This window comes from Sus scrofa, chromosome 9, assembly GCF_000003025.6.
Source record: "Sus scrofa isolate TJ Tabasco breed Duroc chromosome 9, Sscrofa11.1, whole genome shotgun sequence".
Classification (NCBI taxonomy): Eukaryota; Metazoa; Chordata; class Mammalia; order Artiodactyla; family Suidae; genus Sus; species Sus scrofa.
In genome coordinates, this window is record NC_010451.4 from 121,746,584 (window position 1) to 121,762,249 (window position 15,666).

The window sequence follows — 15,666 nt, forward strand, 5'->3', positions numbered from 1 at the left end:
AGACAGAGCACACCAGGTCCAGTAGGACCATCATTTGCCTCGCGTGTGTAGGCAGAGCTGAGTGGATGGGCCCCTGAACCACCTGCAGGGATACAGTTTGCTTGCAGAGCCTCCCTGTCCCTTTGAGACAGCACCTTACCAGAGTCACTGGGAGAAGCAGACACAGGACCATGCTCAGTCCTCCCCGGAGAATGACCCTCAACCAGAACCCCCAGTGCTGGACGAAGCCAGCTGAAGAGGTCAAAAATTGAGTCAGGGGTTGGGGGGACGGCGTGTGCACAGATAATACCCATCCAACCCGAGTGAGGTGCTTCTCCTTCCCCACACCGTCAAACCCACAGCCAGAGGCACTGGCAAGAGAACAAACACCACCCCATTCTGCCAGCAGACAAATGAGGGCCATTCAGGTGTCCATCACCCCCTTGGCTCATGTGTCATGGTCCTTGTGGGTCTAGAGGAAAATCCACGTCACAGTGTACCGGCCAAGCCATTAACATGGACGTGCGGGACAAAAGGGACCTTGTTCTGGGATGACAAGCCCAGCATTGTTTGAATCTGCCTCCTCTCCCGCTGGCTGTGCTAATTCTTATCAGAGTGGCACCACAGAGGCTTCTTAGAAGTGAGAAGAAGACAGATTGAAGTTAGCACCTCATTCCCATGCCAAGAAACTCCTGAAGCCAAAGATGCTCTTATCTACCTCCGTGGGATCCACCGCCTCTGTTGCTTGACCCAAATCTTTCAGCCCAGTCATCCAACTGGGGGTGAGAAGTCACACCCTAAATGACCTTGACATACCCACCACTTGAGTCAGAGGTCCCAGCACGACCAGGGAAACCCTAGTGCGCCGTGTCCTGCATCCTTTCCCCATCCCTGCAGGGTCCCCAGTGAGAGAGGCAGCATTGCCTGATAGTAGCATTGCCTCCACATTTGAACTGGGAGGCCCTGCTGGTGACGCCACTGTGACTCCAATCACAAATCACCCCCTGGAAGTGTGTTCCAGCAGGAGCACAAGAATGGTTGGGTGTACTGGGGCTTCGGCCAGTGCAGCCTAATCAGCAACTGCCTGGTCCTCCACCCACTCCGTATTCACCATCGCTGGAATGCAGTGCTTAAGGTTCAAAGGACTTTCTTTTTTTTCTTTTTTTCTTTTTAGGGCCGCACAGCATATGGAAGTTCCCAGGCTAGGGGGTCTAATCAGAGCTGTCGCCGCCAGCCTACACCAGAGCCACAGCAATGCGGAATCTGAGCCGCTTCTGCAACCTACACCACAGCTCACGGCAGCGCCGGAGCCTGAATCCACAGCCTCATGATTCCTAGTTGTATTTGTTTCCGCTGCACCACGACAGAAACACCCCCAAAGGACTTCTCTTAAGCAGGACTACCATCCAGTGAATTGCTTTGTTCGAGGTCTTTATCGTAGTTGTTTTGAGCCACTCGTATTCTTTGCCTCATTTGTCGGGGGTGATAGGGAGCACGGAAACTCTAGCTATGTCACAGGCACCTGTCTTTTGCTGATTTGGGGCTATACATGCGGTGTCTTGATAGCATGGAATTTTTTGATATCCGAACGTACAGCAGAAGTGGTTTTTAGAGCTGTAATAGTGGTTTCTGTGTCTCCATGGCACATGAATATGTGTCTGGTGGAGAGTTACTAGAATCCATGACTGGGGGCTAGTGATTTGCTGTCATCAACTTGCCGCATTTGTGTGGCCCTGTTTGCTCTGTTATATGGCCTGCCCTCAGGAGTCACATGACTGTGGTATCTTTAGCTTTCATTTTGGAGGATAAGCTATTGTGATTTGGTCTATTTTTGTATCTGAGGTAGACTTTTATGTTCCATGCTGTAGTGGGCCCCATGGGCCGTCATAATGACTTGCTGAGTGCATGTTAGTTTTAGTTCTTTTGTTCTATTTGCATGTTTTTTTAAAAATTGTTTCTTTGTTAGAAGCATTAATGATGAGTGAGGAGTAGCTTTATTTTTTAGCCCCCGCTGTTGTCACAGCTCTTGTCCCCCCACACAGTGGCGCCCTGAGCAGTTCAGTCATTAATCTGTCAATTTCTGGGCCATTCATAATGCTCCATGAGTCTGTAAATAAGGAAGCTGCTGCTGGAGAGGCCTGCGCAGACATCATGATTGCATGGATTTTAGCCTGTTGGGCAGAGTGTTCTTCTCTGGTCTCAGCTGAGAGGTGGCGATTCTTGGAGAAGAGGCCACAGAAGATTCTATCAGCTTTGAGTTCCACAGCTGGACATCTTTGAACCAAGGGCCCTGCTTAGTTGAACGAGGAGTGGGAGCATCCCCTATAGTCGTACAGCTCCTCTGGCCAAACAACTACTTGCTTATGGAGCCAGCTGGCTCCCTGGGTCCTAGATGGGCTCCATCTTGGATGTGCTATTTTCATTTCATGATGGAGCTTTGTTGAGCCTGTGCTATTTTATGAGTGGGTCCCCACATGCAGATGGGCTACTTAGGTTGTAAGGACCCAAAGGGGGCGTCTGTGCTCAGGCACCCTTCAGTAAGTCCCAGCAGTAGGCTAGAGGATAGTGTATCTGGTGGCTACCTCGGTTTACGTGTCCAAACCTCAGGAGCCAACCCACGGGCAGCAGTCTCTTGGGATCCCGGGTTCCAATCCTCATGGAGAGAAGTCACTGAAAGCCCTAGTTTCAAAAGGCTGGCAGGCTTCACTGGCCCAATGGCAGGGCCTGTATCACTGTATGTTGCATGGCTTCTTGGGTCTGTTGCTGTTGGAGATGCCACAACTTGGGTAACCTTGAAAAAAAGGGGGGCAAAAGAATATGCAGACATTGTGCATATTGTCTTTAGTAGCTACGTGGACCTACCAGTTACTGAGTCTCTTTTTGTGTGTGGGAACTGTCAGTAACTTTAGTTTAGTCTTGTTGGGATTGGTTTTTTGACTACTGGTCCCCAGGACTTCTAGGAGCTGCAATTGTTGAAGGAGCTTATGGCCCAGCTGCCTGTATCAGTGTCCATGACCTTATGCACGACCTGGTCAACTGGTTTCTCAGTTGACTGGAAATTGAGGACTCTACCCATCTAGTGTATGACAAGTGTCCTGGCAGTTACTGGGCTTGTTTCAGATCTAGCCCTACCCACCGTGGGCATATTGCCGGGGGACTGAGGTTTCCCTGTTGAAGTACAGTGAGAGTACACTATGGGCCGTTCCAGGTGAATGCAAATTGGCCCTGATCCTTGTCCTGCAAGGGGGTTGAGCAAAAGTCACTAGCCAGCTCAGCTCCAGCACCCCAGTCTCCCACGTGCACCACCACCACCCAGGTGACGGCAATGATGTCTGGTTCGGAGGGGCCAAGGGTGGCACCTCGGAGTTTAATTTCTGGTTTCCCACTGCTGGCTTCCAGGCCCCTGAGGCCTTTTTAATGGGCTGGACTGACCTATTAAACTGCAATAAAGTGGCGTGTAATGTCACTGCCTACAGCCAGACCTGAATAGTAATGTCTTCTGTCCCCACCTGGTGTGTAGTACTGCTCCTGTTGACTATTCCGGGGGAGGGGGTTGGGTTGGGTAACTTAGGTGGCAGGTGGTAGAAGATGTCCCACTGTTACGTCTCTGAGTTTTTTGTCATCAGCCTTCAGGCAGCAGAGATGTTCTGTGTCACAAGCAGCCAAAATGTCAATGTCTATGACACCCAGTGCTGAAAACCATGTCACAGGACCTGAAATGGCCCAAAGCACATGCGAACCTGTTTTTTCTCAAATCCCTCATTGTCATCAGTTGACCGCTATCCCTGTGGGGACCCGTGATTATTGTGATTTGAGCACAAGTATCCAAAACCTCCATAGAAGACTGAATCCTCCAGCCTTTTTTTATCCTGACAGAGATACAGGGCTGCTTCTCCTTGGTGGGGACCCAGAGACCCTGGCCCATCCCTAACTGTGCCATTCAGCTTGGGCCGTTTGCGTTTCAATGCTCCTTCGTCAAACAGGCATACCAATCAGGCTGCATGAGACCCTCTGGCTTTGGTCCATATCTATGTTTCGGTTTTTGTGTTTTTATTTTCAGAGAAGAACCTCATTTTTAAAAATATTTTTATTAAAGTACAGTTGATTTACAGTGTCGTGCTAATTTCTGCTGTACAGAATAGGGACCCAGGAGTTCCCGTCGTGGCTCAGTGGTTAACGAATCCGACTAGGAACCATGAGGTTGCAGGTTCAATCCCTGGCCTTTCTCAGTGGGTTAAGGATCCGGCGTTGCTGTGAGCTGTGGTGTAGTTTGCAGACGCGGCTCGGATCCCGCGTTGCTGTGGCTCTGGAATAGGCCAGTGGCTACAGCTCCAATTCGACCCCTAGCCTGGGAACCTCCATATGCTGTGGGAGCGGCCGAAGAAATGGCAAAAAAAAAAAAAAAAAAAAGAATAGGGACCCAGTCATGCATATATACACATTCTTTTCCTCATACTACCTTCCACTGTGGTCTTTCCTAAGAGATTGGATACGGTTCCCTCTGCTACAGAGTTGGACCCCACTGCTTCTCTATTCTAAATGTAATTGTTTGCATCTACCAACCCCAAGCTCCTTGTCCATCTCACTCCCTCTCTCCTACCCCTTGGCAACCACAAGTCTGTTCTCTATGTCTGTGAATCTGTTTCTGTTCTGTAAATAGGATCATTTGTGCCATACTTCAGGTTCCACATATAAGTGATGTTCTATGGTCTTTGTCTTTCTCCTTCTGACTGACTTCACTTAGTCTGAGAGTCTCTAGTTCCATCCATGTTGCTGCAAATGGTTTTATTTTGTTCTTTTTTACGGCTGAGTAATATTCCATTGTGTGTATGTACCATTTTCTTAATCCATTCATCTGTCGATAGACATTTAGGTTGTTTCCATGTCTTGGCTATTGTGAAAATGCTGTAATGAACATAGGGGTGCATGTATCTTTTTGAATCATAGTTTGTCTGGATATGTGCCCAGGAGTGGGATTGCTGGATCATATGGTAGTTCTATATTTAGTTTTCTGAGGAACCTTCCTTCACTGTTGGTGGGAAGGTAAATTGGTAGAAGGTACAACCACTATAGAGAAGAACCTCATTTTAACAACTTGGTTTTCAGCGATGCCATCAATGGTTTGGGGGTTGAGTGAAAATAAGTCTTACTTGAGGCCTGCAAATGACCCAGACCTAACATAGTTAGTTCCTGGGGCCCCTGCTTTTCCGGGGACATCACCTGTGACCCTTGGGAAACTGTGGGAGTTGGCAGGTAATGTGGGAGTGTGAAAGAAGCCAAGAGCCCAGGTATAGTTTTCCTTTCTTTCTAGGCTTCCTCTTGTGTCTTCACTCCATCGAATCAATACATCAAGGGGCACAGGAAGACTCTTGGTACCCCATTTGCTCTGTTGGCAGACCAAAGAGTACCCAAGGCTCCTCCAGAGCCTCGGCACCCCTAGAGAGCTGGCATTACTCTGGAATGAGGTGACGGAGGAGTTCTCACACTTCTAGCATACCATGCCTTCTCAGCAACCCTGACCATAGTACCACGCATATTTCCCCCATTCACTGGGTGGCCAGGCTCTGGGGCCACGTAGGTAAGTGACACCAGGGAAGAAATCAAGGAGTTGCTAAGAACAGACAACAGCACCCCAAGCTCAAGTCGTACTGCACCTCCTTACGGCAAGAGAAACTGCATAAGATCCAAGCCCCTGCAGGGCCCCACATGGCCAGCGGATCCACTCAGAAGCCTGGACGCACCCACTTGGTGCTACGGGGAAGGACTCCAAACCCTCCCGTGGGTCTGAAGTACAGAAGGCTGGGGGCATGCCCGAGGGCCACCAACACATGCACTTCAGCAGAACAAAGAAGTACAGGCTGAGCCTGAAGCAGGAATAGGTGATGAGCCCGGCACAGACTGTGAGGTAAGAAGTGTTCCAGGCCCAGGCCCATCCTTACGTGATGGTGCAGAAGGTGAGAAGCCATGCATGATGGGGGTGAACACAGAGAAACTGATTGAAGTCTGAAAGGATCAGGTAGATGGCCCTGGTACCCAGCCCTGCCCAGAGGATCCAGGCCACTGACCATGCCCTCTGCAGTTCCCTCAGGAGACATTTTTGCTCTGCAGAAGCTGAACCTGAGAGGCCCTGAACTTGAGGACTCCAGGTACAACAAAGACTGGAAGACCCTCTGATGAAAAAAATGGAACCGCTTGGGAGGAAGGAAAGACATGTCGTTATTGACATTTGGAGATTCCTCCAGAGAAAACACTGGATGGCCAACCTGATCCCCTTCCAGTAAAGCTGACCCGTCAAAAGCCCGCCCAGGCACACTGAGTTACTCATTACATTTTAAGACATCACCCACACATGAACCCATAGGCAGCCACCTCCAGGCATTCGAGGGAAGCCTCCTATGTGAAACAGACCAAACCAAAAAGGAAAAAACCAAAGGAATTCTGGTCAAATAACAATGCATGGCACAGAAGGAAATATGCCAGGGAACAAAAAATGTAATTAAAACAAAAATCCTAAGACAGCAGAAGCAATAGTGCATCCATAAAATAGGAATGAGACACTCTTAAAAGAGTAGAGGCAGGAGCTCCCCTTGGGGCGGAATCCGACGAGGAACCATGAGGTTGCGGCTTTGATCCCTGACCTCACTCAGGATCCAGCTTTGCTATGAGCTGTGGTGTAGCCCACAGATGAGGCTCGGATGCCAAATGGCTTGGCTGTGACTGTGGCATATGCCGGCAGCTGTAATTCTGTAATTCTGATTCAATCCTTAGCCTGGGAACCTCCAGGTGCCACACATGTGGGCCTAAAAAAGCAAAAAAAAAAAAAAAAAAAAAAAAAAAAAAAAAATTAGAGTCAGACCACAAGATAAAGCTCATGCAAATTAAAATTATAGTAGCCATAATTTAAAATTCAACAGAAAGTTAGAAGATAAAGTTGAGGAAATCTTCCTAGAAAGTAAACCAAAAAGGTAGATAAAAATAAGAGAGAAACATTAAATTAGAGAACCAGTCCAGGAAATCCAACAGCTAATAAATTGGACCTAACAAGGACAGAAAAAAAAACAAGGAGAAATTATTCCAAAAAAAAAAAAAAGAATCTGGAACTTAAATATATGAGTTTCCAGTTGGACATGGTCCAGTGAGTACCCAGTACAATAAACAACCCCCCAGGAAGGCCTGTCACTGTGAATTATCAGGACACTGTTGGTAAAGAAACTATTCTAAAAGTTTCTGCAGAGAAAAATAAAATATTGCATATAAAGGATTGGAAATAAAATCAGTCTCCTGAAAAAAAAAATGAGAAAATACGGCAGAATTTTCAAAACCTGAATGGAACTTCTTTTCATCCAAAAGTCTGTACTTGGCCCAACAATGAATCAAGTGTTAAGGCAGAATATGGCCACATTCAGAAGTGCTGCATCCTGACTTCTCAAGCATCCTTTCTCATAAACCATGAAAGATCACAACTTGGGATCCAGACACAAAGGATCTGTTCCAGGAAGACTGTGAGGGGAACCCCCAGGATGACTTGGAAAGGGCAGTCCCAGGATGACACCGTATTGCACACCTAGAGAGCCGTCAGTCCAGGCTGGAGCAGGGCACAGAAACTTCTAGAAGGAAGCCCTCCAGGTGCGGAAGAGGCAGAAGTAAATAACCGGATGTTTTAACAATGTGAAACTTTTAATTGGGGAGCTCTTGGAAGGTGAACAAAGACTGAGTAATAGGTTCAAAGAAAGAGTGAGCAATGAGAAAAAATCAGGGAAGACAGTGTTGGACAAATTGGGAAGCGTCACGATACACTTCTTGGCTCAGCTATGAACACCATTGATAGTTATAATAATGCAAACATTGAATATTGTGATATCATTATATGGGGGGGGAGTATCAGGGAGCTAAATCTGCACCTCCCATGTTAGCAAGTCTGATGGTTAATTTTATGTGTCCACTTGGCCAGGCCACAGGACCCTCTGATCCGATGCCAATCTAGATGTCTCCATGAAGGTACGTCTTCGATGAGATTCACATATAAATCCGTAGATGCTCAATAAAGCCGATTACCTAACATAGCGCAGTGGGCCTCGTCCAATCAAGGGAAGGACTTAAGAGGGGAAAAAAGACTGAGCCCCCACGGGCAAGAAGGAATTCAGCCCCCAGTTTGCCTTTGGACTCAAGCTGCACCATCAACGCTTCCCTGGGTCTCCAGCCTGCCCAGGTATTTGCAGCCTTTGTACTTACCAACCCCTGCGATTGCACACGCCAATTGCTTGATCTCACTCTCTCCACATACACATTCCACTGGTTCTGTTTCTCTGGAGGCTCCTGGGAAATACAGGGAGTCAATAGCTAAAGTGTGAGAATACCAGGCAAAGACTGGCGCAAAGATCTGAAGTGAAATGGTGAACAGTGGGTGCTTCTGGATGATGGAGAAGAAATGAGACTGAAGTCTCGTGTGTGTGTGTGTGTGTGTGTGTATGTGTGTGTGTGTGTGTGTGTGCATATATGTGTTTGTGTGTGTATATGTGTCTGTCTGTCTGTATGTTGAATTAAAAGCCTTTCTTTGCAATATACTGGTATCACCTTGATAACAAAAATTAATATTCCCTCTCCTCCAACGTATATCATCACCCCAAAAGACATATTCGGCCTCCGTTCATTTACTTCTCTGAGCACAGAGCCCATTTAGATAGAATAATACTCCCTTTCCTCTTATAACTTCAACACTATGCCAACAGTATTGTCTGCAGAAGCTAAATTTAAGTCACGGATTGTCAACCTAAATATTTTCCATTTTGACTAAGAATTAGACTCAAGGTAATTAAGAAGTGTTGCTGTTGCGCGTAATATAAATGACGCATTTAACATAATTAAAAATATTTTAGTACTTTTGTGTATTTTAAAAAGATTAGGAATTCCTGCTGTGGCATAGTGGATTAAGGAATCCACGTTGTCTCTGTGTGGTGGTGTGTCTATGGCAGCTTGGGTTACTGCTGAGGCTTGGACTTGATTCCCCTGCGGAGAACTTCCATATGCCATGAGCGCAGCCAAAAACAAAAAGATTAAAGATGTGCATTTGATTTTAGGGAAGACAGTCATCTTGTTGTGTCACTAACTCGTGGCCTTAGTGTGTCTGTCCACTTGCACAGAACAGTTTGCAGAGGTCAGTTTCCCTCGGCTCTGTAGCTCTATCACTTAAAGTTTCCTTTGGTGTCATGATACTGGCATCTTCTACAAGAAGATATCAGATTTTCTTGTGCTCTTGTTTTGAACAGGAATATCCTTTAAGAATACATTTTATGCAATTTGTCTTAAGAATGCATGTCAGGGGGTTCGCTTTGTGGCTCAGTGGTTAACAAATCCGACTAGGAACCATGAGGTTGCGGGTTCGATCCTTGCCCTTGCTCAGTGGGTTAAGGATCCAGCATTGCCGTGAGCTGTGGTGTAGGTTGCAGACGTGGTTCAGATCCCGTGTTGCTGTGGCTCTGGCGTAGGCCGGTGGCTACAGCTCTGATTCGACCCCTAGTCTGGAACCTCCATATGCCGTGGGTGTGGCCCTAGAAAAGGCAGGAAAAAAAAAAAAAAAAAAGAATGCATGTCAGGAAACTCAAAACCACTCTTTTAATTCCAAACACATTCCAGGATTCTGAGTTTCTGCAACCCAAAGAGGCATGTGTGATGACCCATTTTAAGCACCGTCAAAATATTTTGAAAATTAATAATCATCTAAGTAACTTCCCTAACTGGTCTGTCAGTGTTATTACTACTATTTTGAGAAAAATTAAACAATTAGATGGGCTACGTGGAATTTTGTTTTTTGTTTTTCTTTGGCCTCATGTGCAGCATGTAGAAGTTCCCAGGCCAGGGCTCAAACCCAAGCCACAGCAACCATCTGGGCCCCTGTAATGACGAGGCCTGGATCTTCAACCTGCTGCGCCACGAGATAACTCCAATTGCTTTCCTTATTGGGGGGAGTGCTAAGTGGAATTTTAAAACTCCCAATTTCTAGAATTCCCATCGTGGCTCAGTGGAAACGAATCTGGCTAGTATCCATGAGGACGCAGGTTCGATCCCCAGCTTTGCTCAGTAGGTTAATGGTGTTGCTGTGAGCTGTGGTATAGGTTGCTGCAGCTCGATTGACCCCTAGCCTGGGAACCTCCATATGCTGCGGATGCAGCCCTAAAAAGATAAAAACAAAACAAAAAAACCCCTCCAATTCCTACTGTAAGTTTCAAGGTTGGGAGTCTTCAGTTAGAGAAAAGGCATTTATTTAAGAATTCCTTGAAACCTGCAGTATTGACTGGCTCTACTTCTGGCCTTTGAGACCATATCTTGTTAATTCTCCTTCCTTAAAAGTAGAATTCTCCAAAATATACAGAACATGAGAGGTTGTTTTAAGAAGTATCTGTACTGGAGTTCCCATCATGGCTCAGTGGTTAACGAATCCAACTAGGAACCATGAGGTTGTGGGTTTGATCCCTGCCCTTGCTCAGTGGGTTAAGGATCTGGCGTTGCCATGAGCTTTGGTGTAGGTCACAGATGTGGGTTGGATCCCGTGTTGCTGTGGCTCTGGCGTAGACCGATGGCTACAGCTCCGATTTGACCCTTAGCCTGGGAACATACATATGCCGAGAGTGCGGCCCTAGAAAAGGCAAAAAGACAAAAAAAAAAAAAAAAGAAGTATCTGTACTGTTTTTATTATTTTGGGGAAACCCAGAATGGAAGACAGGAGATTCTGCTAGTTTCTGGTGGAGAAGATGAACCATTTAAGAGTTTTGCTCTTCACTTAAGGGCCAATGACTAGAAACGAGACCATTTTGGTTTCTACATTTTGCTTATAAAAAGAGCTCAGGGAGTTCCTGTTGTGGCTTAGAGGGTTCAGAACCTGACACAGTATCTCTGAGGACTTGAGTTCCACCCCTGGGCTCCCTCATTGTGTTAAGGATTTGGCTTGGCCGTAAGCTGTGGTGTATGTAGGTCACAGATACGCTCAGATCTGGCATTGCTATGGCTGTGGTGTAGACCGGCAGCTCCAATTTGACCCCAATTTGAACTTCTATATGAAAAAAAAAAAAATCTAAGGATTCAATGTGTGAAATAAGCAATATGAAAAATAAATTTTACCGAGAACTACAGCAGCTAGCATGCATTTGACTGCAAGGAATAGAATATTTGACTAAAAGTAAATCAGCAAAAGATGCTTTTGTGTCTCCACAAGGAATCCAGGAGCAGACAATGCCAAAGTTGGTCAGTGACTGAGCATCATCAGAGCTTTGTGTCAGCTGATTCTCTTTGATTCTCTTACTCATGAGGGCCAGGTGGCCAGAGCAGCTCCGAGTACCTTGTCCTTACACAACATCCAAGGTGAGAAGGGAGGGAAGGGACTTCTCTTTACCTTACTCTCTCTTAATCAGAGAGTGAAGTTATTTCCAAAAATTGCAATGGGTAGTTTTTAAAAATGACGTTAGAGAATGAAGATGGGTTCATTGATGCCTAGGGATCAAGGCTTTTGCCTTTTTTTCTACCTTGATTCCCACTTTCTCTAATTTCTCTTTATTGTTGTTATTATTATGTTCTCTGCTATTGTGGTAATTTTTGTTAATTAAATGTCTCGGTGAGAAAAAAGAATTGAGAAGTTATTCATACAAACAAAAAAATTGCTTATATATGTCAGCCAACAAAGTTCAAAATTAAATGTTTTTTTTCTTTTTAGGGCCACATCCATGGTATATGGAAGTTCCCAGGAGAGGGGTCAAATTGGAGCTGCAGCTGCCAGCCTACACCACAGCCACAGCAACACCAGATCCGAGCCTCATCTGCAACCTACACTGCAGCTCATGGCAACCGGATCCTTAACCTGCTGAGTGAGGCCAGGGATCAAACCGGCATCCTCATGGATACTAGTCGGGTTCTTAACTCACTGAGCCACAATGGGAAATCTCAAAATTCAGCATTTTTAACTTAAAAAATTATTCCCACAAGCCTTAGCAAACTTCTCCGTATGTGTCACTGGCCACAATGCCCTCCCCAAATTGTAGGTGAGACTCAGAAAGCAACTATCCAGAATTTTCAGCTTCTGCGGGCAGGTCCCGCAGGTAAGGAAGAATGGGGATATGGCTGTTGATTTCACAACCAGCAGTGTCTGCCAATGCATCTACCCCAAGCTGCTGACTTTCTTGGCAAAATTATAAGTCTGTGACTAAATAAAGGTGTCACTGAGGAGCCCTTGCTGACCTGTGGTGTCATCAGGCCGACACCCTTCCGTGTGCTGTATTGTCACCAGAAGGGCTTTGAGGGCTCACCTTCTCCATCCCTCCACCCCTGGGCGCAACCGTGTGCCACACAGCCCCAAATGAAGCAACTTCTCCAGCTTTCAAAGCACCGAGAAGAAGCCATTGTTCTTGCTCATTCATTAGCTGGAAGATCTTCAAATTTCCCTGGCATGACTTATGATCAGGGTGTGGCGACAAAACACACGTGTTAGGTAAAGGACACTATGAGGTCACAGCCATCCAGGGCTAGGTTCATCTGTCCTTCCCGTCATTCCGCCTGTCTGTGATGCTCTGGCACTCTTCCATGTGCTGTGGATTCCAACAGAAAACAGAGCTTGAGGTCCCCATTCGAATGGCTTACAGTCTTAATAAAACAAGCCGTGCATAATAAGAGAAGGGGTAAGAGCTGCGAAGAACAGGTGAAGGGAGAGACGGGGTGGGGCAGGGACTACGTTATACAGGAAGGTCAGAAAAGGCCTTGCCGAGAAGCAGACATGTGACCTGAGACCTGGGTGGCCAGAAGGAGCCACTGGTGAGAGGATCTGCGGGAAGAGCATTCCAGGCCGAGGGAACAGACAGTGCAAAGGCTCTCTGGTGGGAATGAGGAAGAGAATAGATGGGTGTGGCCACAGCATTGGGAGCAAGGGAGGGAGAGAGATGCTGAGACGGGCCCTGCCCACCCAGGGCCTCGCAGGTGGTGGTGCTGGGCCGGCACTTATTCAGGTATCCCATGTCACCTGGAGAGGCACCTGTCACCTGGAGGGCTGTAACTAGGGCAGGATACCATCCAGTCTGTACTTTTTTTTTTAAATAATGATTTTCATGTTTTTTCCCATTCTAGCTGGGTTACAGTGTTCTGTCAATTTTCTACAGTACAGCATGGTGACCCAGTTACACATACATGTATACATTCTTTTTTCTCACATTATCCTGCTCCATCATAAGTGACTAGATAGAGTTCTCAGTGTGACACAGCAGGATCTCATGGCTTATCCATTCCAAAGGCATAGAAATAAAATAAAAAATAAACCAATAAGACCTAATTAAACTGACACGCTTTTGCACAGCAGTGGAAACCGAAAAGAAAACAAAAACACAACTTAGAGAATGGGAGAAAATAATTTCAAATGATGCACCTGACAAGGGCTTAATCTTTAAAATACACAAAGAACTTCTACAACTCAACAGCAAAAAAGCCAGCCACCCAATGGAAAAATTGGCAAAAGACCGAAACAGACATTTCTCCAAAGAAGATATATAGATGGCCAACAAACAGTCTGTACTTTTCAAAGCCCCTTCTGGCTTCTGGGTGTAGAATGGACTTTAATGGGTTAAGTGGTGAAGCCAAACAAAGATGGAAGAAGCCATTGAGGGTGACATTGCTGATGTGGGCTAGAGAGTGAGCTGTAAGGAGATCTGGAGGCAGAGGGCCATACCTTTTAGAGGAGATGCAGGACCGCTGCTCATTGAATGAGTGCTGATGGGAAGAGGAATTTGGGGCCACAACTTGCGAGTGACATGACCTGGACTCGCCTGGGTCTGTCTGACCCCCAGGCCACGCCTTTATCCCCTGTTTATTTTTGGTCATTGTCCCTTCTATTGGAGCATCTCCCTGAAGATACAGAATGATTCAATCTTCTCCCACGTAATTCTGGGAGGGCACCTCAGGCCCCAGGTCGCCACATCTGAGACAAGACCCCCAGAACTGTCCACAGTGAAGTTAAAATCTTTAAATCCCACCCATTTGTTCAAAATGGAAACAAACCCATCAGCACAGGTGGCAAAGCCCCCACAGCCTGGGCTTGTGACCTCATCACACACCCACACTCAGGTCAGACGCATCAGGCATTGGGAGGTCCTGAGGTGGCACCATTTCCCACCTGGTCCCCTTGGATGGTCCCCTTGGCTGGTGAGTAGTAATGATAAGCAACACGACGCAGTATTCAGAAGTCCTTCCAAGAGTCTTGCATCTAAATGATTATGTGTAGCAATGTACATGAATTTGCTTCATTGGCACATTGCCCTATGAAACAGATACTATGAGCAGACCCATTTAATAGGTAAGATGACTGGGGCCTAGGGAAGGTAATTAACTTACCCAGTACCATTCAGCTACCAATGGTGGCTCTGAATCCAAACAATCGGATCAGAACAATGTGTCTGCCCATAGCCTTCTGGCGTTAGGGCCCGGGGTCCTGAGTGTGGGGGCTTGTTTTCTTCTGAAAACAGGCTACTGGGGCCTGACTTCCACATTTGTGCCGAGAAGCGAGAAAACTGCTTGGGTCCACAGCCAGCACTCGGACCAGGTCACCGAGCCTGGGTTGGGGCCACGCAAATTCAACTCCTGCCTGTCCACTCAGAGCCCACATCTGCCCGAACAAGACAGAGGAAGGAGTCTCAGCTTCAGCCTCCTGTTCTTTAGAACTCTCTGGTGCTTTCTTCCTCAACCCCACTCCCAGGAACATCTTGCTTGAGATGGGTGTCACCATGAGATGAGACATCTTGTTGATGTTTCCATAAGAACATTAACCTCTTGTCAAATGAAGGTCTATATTTAGCCACTAAAACTTACCCAAGACAATGCCTGTGCCTGTGTCTGTGTGTGGGTCTGAGAGTGTGGGGCAATCATTCTCAGCAAAGGGGAAGCCGCAGGCTGGCACAGCTCACAGTGGAATCATCTTCAAGGGAAGTAGGGAATTCTGAAGGTGGAGCCCAGAACTGTGGCTCCCGACAGCCGCCAGAGTCCTGCCGGGAGCCCAGCAGGGCAAGCCCAGCCTGCACCCCTCCCACTGGGCTGTGCCTGAGCCTCCAGGATGTGCCATGGGGAATCATGCTGCTGTTGACTTTGGTTCCCACCAGCTCTGAGCTATGAGGTTGACCTTGGGCTTCACCTTGAGAGGTAGCTGAAGCACGCAGTAGTGCCCTGGGGCCTTGGCACAACATCTCCAAGTGTTTCCCACATAATCCTTGAAGGAAGAACCCGAAGCGTCTAAGAGCTTATGTAACTTGCCCAAGTTAGGGAGCTGGGCTTTGAACCCAAGGCACATGCTGTGTCAGGACGTGAGCCAGAGCAGGCTTCCCCCAGCCCGCAGCCTCATGGGGCACCAGTGAGAGAGCATCACAGGGTCTGCTGCATCCAGTGGAAATGACCAATCTTTGAGGTTCCAGGGAAGGGACACCTGGAGGCCAGGACTGGACAGGCGTTGTGCTGAGCCTTCCCTGGAGCAGAGGGCCCTGACCTCTGGGCAGGTGCATGATCCAGAGCACAAAGGCAGGACCAGAGCATGACCCTATTATAGCAGGGACATCTGTCCCCAAGCCAGGTGGCCTGGGTCCACTCAGACCCTCCCCCAACATTTGTGAGTCCAGGGCAAGAAGACAGATGGAGGCCACAGACCGTGTGTCTAAATATTTAAAGTATTTT